Consider the following 6,071-nt stretch of genomic DNA (forward strand, 5'->3'; position numbering starts at 1 on the left):
TTCTCTGCAAAGCATTAATGTCTGCTTGCAAAGAATAAACCCTAGCTCTTCCAGCTAGTATTGATTTTTTTTCCCTGTGTGATGTGAAACCAGCAATCAGCACTGCGGTTCGAAATAGCCCTGAAACTGGAGCCGAGACGTCGATGAGTCGCCAACACATTTCAATTAGCGAGCCGCCCTGGCCGATCTCTCCCCCGGGGCACAAAGCACAGAGGGTCGGGCACGCCCAGCCCAAGTCCACATATGGTCCTGTGTTGGCTCAAATGAATCTGATAAGACACAGAGGGAGAATTTATACATGTCCCAGCCAACTATTTGTCTTTTTCTACATCTTTTCCATTAAGTGCAAAACACAAACTCGTGTACTCACAGGTCAAACCAACCTCAGCCTCTAAAGAGTGTGGTTTTTTTGACACTGGTTGTTTCCGGAGGAGAGAAACAGACGGAGCAGCGGGACAAGACTTCACTGCTGCAATATGAACCAGTAGCTGCTTATATCACATGACTCTGCGATGTAAAATAACGGTCTGTCAACTGTTTAACTTTTATTTATTTTAACAGGCCATCCAGAAAATGGTTTTCACTTATAGTGTGCCCACGGCGATACCATCTAACGCCTAGAGGAGGAGGGACTATTCACAGCTTAATGTTCTGTACTTGTGCGGTTTCTCAGTGTCAGCTACTTTTGTTTAACACTTTCTTTTGCTTCTCCTTGAGTATTTTTCTTAAGAACTTTGTTTATTTTTTGGGTGTAGGAGTACTGAGTTTAAGGACATCTCACTTTTGCAGTGCTGAATTTAGCTTTATTTGTGCATTAAAATGGATAGTATAATACATGTCTGCACACTTGGAAAAGGTAAGCATGTTTAAAGTCCTAGTGAAACAGAAGTTAGAGGGACTGCTATAGAGTGCCGAAGTCACGCCCCTTCCAGTAGAGCTCATGGGACCTTAGATCGGAAAAAATATGAATGAAAGTGAATGGGGAGAGCAATCTTATCTTTTGTTCCCGTTTGAGTTGCGACATGAAATCTAAATATGTTGTTAATGAATTTAAAACATACATTTTAAGGTCAAGAAAGTCATACTTTGTGGTAAAACTGTTGAGATATAAGCTTTTTAATTAGAAAAACTCAAGAGTACACAGGAGGAGGTCGTGTATGTGACGTCATAGCTTTCGCTCGCTTCCTGCAGCTTGGCCTCTCCGCTGAAATTCCACTGTTTTATGATTAATCGATTTATGATTGAAGATGTCTGTGTGTTTTGTTCCAGGTTGCAGTCACTCCAAGCTGCAGGAAGCGAGCGAAAGCTATGACGTCACATACGCAACCTCCTCCTGTGTAGTTTTTCTAATTACGTTTTTTTCAAAAGCTTATATCTCAACAGTTTTACCACAAAGTATGACTTTCTTGACCTTAAAATTTATGTTTTAAATTCATTAACGACATATTTGGATTTCATGTCGCAACTCAAACGGGCCCAAAAGATAATATTGCTCTCCTCATTCACTGCCATTCATATTTTTTCCGATCTAAGGTCCCATGAGCTTCACCGGAAGGGGCGTGACTTCAGCTTTCTATACTGTGACATATTTCCCAGTGAAATGGAATACTTGATCAGTGTAGAGTTACAAGAGGGATTTAAATCAAACCCTTTGCATATGATTGGACCGCTAAAAAGTGGGCGGGTTAAGAGCTTAGTGGACTTACAGTGGACTTCTGCTTGGAGCCAGCCAGTGGCTTTATACACACCTCCCTCAGTGTTAAATCAGAAGGACGAGGTAGAGATGAAGGAAATTAATAAATTTGATAATTTAATGAACAAATTAGCCTTCACCCGATGAAAACAAAGGTTTGATTGTTGAAAAGTGGGCGTGTCATAACAGTGAGGCCCTGATAATGTAACGCCAACAGGAAAGTAGTATCCATCAATAAGACAGAGACAAAGCACGTCATATGATCCATGTAACATACGTTGCTGAAGCAGTGCACTGTAAATGCCTCGCGCATTATCTTGGAGCTGTCACAGACACCACTTTACTCAAACAAATAAATTCTAGCCTGCGGCACGTAACCATTGCATTTTGGGGAAACGGAGACACAATGATGTACTATGTCGTTGCCAGCTAGCTATCTAGCTCCGTGCAGCTAAAAGTTGCAGATTGATTGATGGGCAAATGTCGTAATTAGTTGTTGAAATTGGTTATGTGCTTAGGTAAGCACAAGTCATTTTTTGTTTTATAGAAAGAAAACATGACTGGATTTTGATAGAAGAATACGAAGAAATAATTATAATAATACTGACTTTATTAAGGACACAGAGAAGGGTCCATAGTGTACTACATAAAAACAGACGATTGTCTAAGTACAAAAATATTATATAATAAATACAAATAGATTTTTTATGCATATATTATTAAACAGTTGCAGAAAAAATCCAGGGATGTGATCTTAAAGAGGTAAAAAGGCGTTTTTTATTTCATCTCAACTTCAATGATTTTTACAGAAAAGTAAAAATGGGTTTCAGTGGTTTCATTGTTGTTCAGCCTTCAGGAAATCAAAATTATGATGTTCAATCTTACACCTTTCTTGGTACTGACCAAAATGTGTCACAGCACAGAGTGGCGAAAACTGTCAAGTACTGAAAACTGATATGGAACATGTGGTCAGGTTCATAATCTTGTTTAAATCAAAATTTTAATTGGTTAAAGTCCTCGTACAGCTTGTGTGTAGACGTTAGAGAACTCTGACTTCTGTTGTTTAACAGGTTGGTTCTGTGGGAAAACAAAGTAAGATATTGAAGTAGTATCGAAAATTTCAAATGATACAGTCCTAAAAGTAACACGAGATAACTGGATGAAAAATGTTTTGTGTGTTTGTCTTGCTCTCTTCTCTCACTCGTAGCCATGGTGCTTCATTCTCTGACAGCTCTCATCAACAACAGCAGACTGGTGCTGGCGTTGTGTGTGTGTGTGTGTGTGTGTGCATGCGTGTTTGGATGTGTGTACGTGCTGTACATTCTCCACTGAGGGGCCAGGGGGTTACGGTGGAGCCACAGGGCCACAGCGACAACTCGCTGCCCCCGCCCCCCCCCCCCCCTCAGCCCCCCGTACCCCTCTGGCCTTTTACTCCTCGCCTGGCTGGCAGCCCTGCATCAGGCAGACACACCACAGGCTCTGCCCCCCCTCCACCAACACACACACACACACAACATTCACTCCACCACCACCACCACCACCCCCACCCCCGCTCTGGGCCGATCGATACAGCTCTTCGCCTTTCATCTGACCAGAGCTTTGGAGGAGCCGCACTTCCTGAAGAAAACCCAATACAGCACTCGCTCTCTGGGTAGCTTACTCTGTGTGTGTGTGTTTGTGTGTGTGTTAATGTGTGTGCGCACGTGTGTATGCACTGATGCTTGTCTACATGTTCATGAGTTTGTGAATGAGAATGTGTGGGTGTGAGAGACGGAGAAGGAAAGGCTTTGTGTGAGCTGGCACATGATAAATCAATTAGAAGACAAATATAGGGTTTGCTTGAGTGGCTAGATATTTGTATGAAACGCATATGACCAGTAGCTAAAACATATACACAAATTGGAAGTGACGTTACAGTGGGACAAGTAGTAATGTTTGATCCATGCAGTATGAGAGTTGCTCTGTGGGGATGCCCTAAATCGGAGAAAATCCTCCCTTATTTTACAGGTCAATTTTTTGCTGCCCTTAATGTTATCGAAATATGAATATCTTTAAGCTCCAGTGGGTGAAATAATTCTACCTGCACTGACGCTCACGTCTGCGAGAGGGAAGTTCAGTCTTAGTGGAAGATCCTCATAAATACTTCAAAAGCAGGAGAGGCAACATTCATTTCTCTTTCTCAATTTCTCCTCTGCTTATCCGACAGCTTCCTGTGTTGTTTGAGGATTGGGAGTCTTAGCTCTCTCTCTCTCTCTTCTCTGCTTATCCTACAGATTTCTGTGTTGTTTGTAGAAAGGGAATCCTAACTTCCTGTGTGGGAGTGGGAGAGACTGAACCTCCTCACTCAGCACCCAGGTGTTAAACAAGAGAGGCTGCTCAGGTCATGTACGGGTCAGGTGAAAACACCACCTCCCGGGATGAAAACGTGCCACGTGTGGAAAACTGTTTAGAAGGGCTGATACTATTTTACAAAAAGACAGGTTTATGACGGAGCTCTTCGAGGGTCCAAAAAACTGACTCCAACCTGAACGGGGACTTACACTTGCCCAAAGTCTAGATGTATTCTGAAAAATAAACACAAACTTGAACAACTTGATTCAAATGGGACCCAAATCTGAAAGAACTTTTGTCTAAAAGAACTTGATATATTTGAGCCAAAAAGTTTCAGCCTATCAAGATGTAGTTGTATTACTCACTAAATGTACAGATACAGATGTGGTAAGTAGAGGGTCTGGAGGAAAATGAGTAAAACTTAAGTCCTTGTTAAGTTTTGAAATCAGTCTTCTGAGCTGTCACACTCAAGCCTGAGCTTGTTGTCTCGGTAAACTGTCAGTCAGGGGAACTTCTCTACTCACTGCTTGTGGCTAAAAGACAAAACCACATCAGCACTCAGAATGAGACGAAAACTCACGTAATATTAAGTAGGATAGAGTTTTATCTAGACGTCGCCACTGACAAACTCTGTTTGGGTGCCAATGACACTGCCATCCATTTTTCAGCTCCCTGATGCTAGTCATGTTTTCATGCCTCCTCGCCGGCCACAGCCATGGCCAGAGGCATTATGTTTTTGGGTTGTCCATCCATCTGTCCCATTCTCATGAATGTGATATCTCAACAACACTTAAGGGACATTTTTTTTAAAAAAAAATTGGTACAGTGGTCCTCTTGGACTCATTGATGAACTGATCAGAAATTGTTGGTCAACAGTTAAGGTCACTGTGACCTAACATCTGTCTCATTCTTGTGAACGCGATATCTCAAGAAGGCTTCAAGTAAATTTCTAAAAATTTGGTACAAACGTCCACTTTGTCTCAAGAATGAAATGATTAGACTTTGGTGATCGAAGGTCAATGTCACTGTGACCTTACATCCGTCTCATTTTTGTGAACGCAATATCACAAGAGGGCCTTGAGTAAATTTCCTCAAATTTGGCACAACAACCACTTGGACTCAAGAATGAACTGATTCATATTTGGTGTTCAAAGGTCAAGGTTACTGTGACCTCACAAAACATGTTTTTGGCCGTAACTCCAGAATTCATACGCTAACTATTACAAAACTTCACACATATGTCCAACAGAATAAAATGATTAAGTGATGACTTTTGATATCTAAAAGGTCAAAGGTCAACTTCACTGTGTCATCATAATGTTTTGCAAAAACACAATTCTGGCCATTACTCAGAGCTTTAGTTCAGATCGTCTGGGCTGCCAGAGGGAAGATGTTTGTGAAGCATCCTTTGTTTGTTTTTTTACAGACATGGACGTAAACAGTAACTGCAACTTGGTTTGCAGAGGCATACAGCCGCAAGGCGGTCATTCTAGTTTTCCAATGTTACATATCATATCACTATATATTATTAAGCCTTTGATATAAGTGCCATTGTTATAAGTGCTTTACAGATCATTAATAAATCATGAAGGAACAAAAAATAATAATGTAGCATAACAGGAATTTTGGTGCATTTTTGGTGTATCACCACTTTGGTGTTTATAGCTTTTGTTTTTTTATGTCGCTTTTTGATCAGGAAGGACCATCCCATGCACTGTTTTGTGTCCTGTCTACAGACTATAAAAAATAATGCACGTAGCTACAGTGACATCACCCACTGGTTTGTGGACTGCCATTTTGAATCCTTCAGTTCAGCATTTTGGCTGTTGCCATCTTGGTTTTTTGGAGCCAGAAGTGACCATATTTGCACAAAAGGCCTGGAGCTGCGGAGCAACAAGGGGTGGATCTGACTCACAGACTACACCTTGCTGACAGCGTGTCACTCAAGTGGCCCCACCCTTAGATATGTGCAATTTTGGGCCTTAATAAAACGTAAACAGGTGAGTTATAAAAAAAAAATCTATTCCCCATACATTTGTCGTGAATG

The sequence above is a fragment of the Epinephelus moara genome, chromosome 16, assembly GCF_006386435.1.
Source record: "Epinephelus moara isolate mb chromosome 16, YSFRI_EMoa_1.0, whole genome shotgun sequence".
NCBI lineage: Eukaryota > Metazoa > Chordata > Actinopteri > Perciformes > Serranidae > Epinephelus > Epinephelus moara.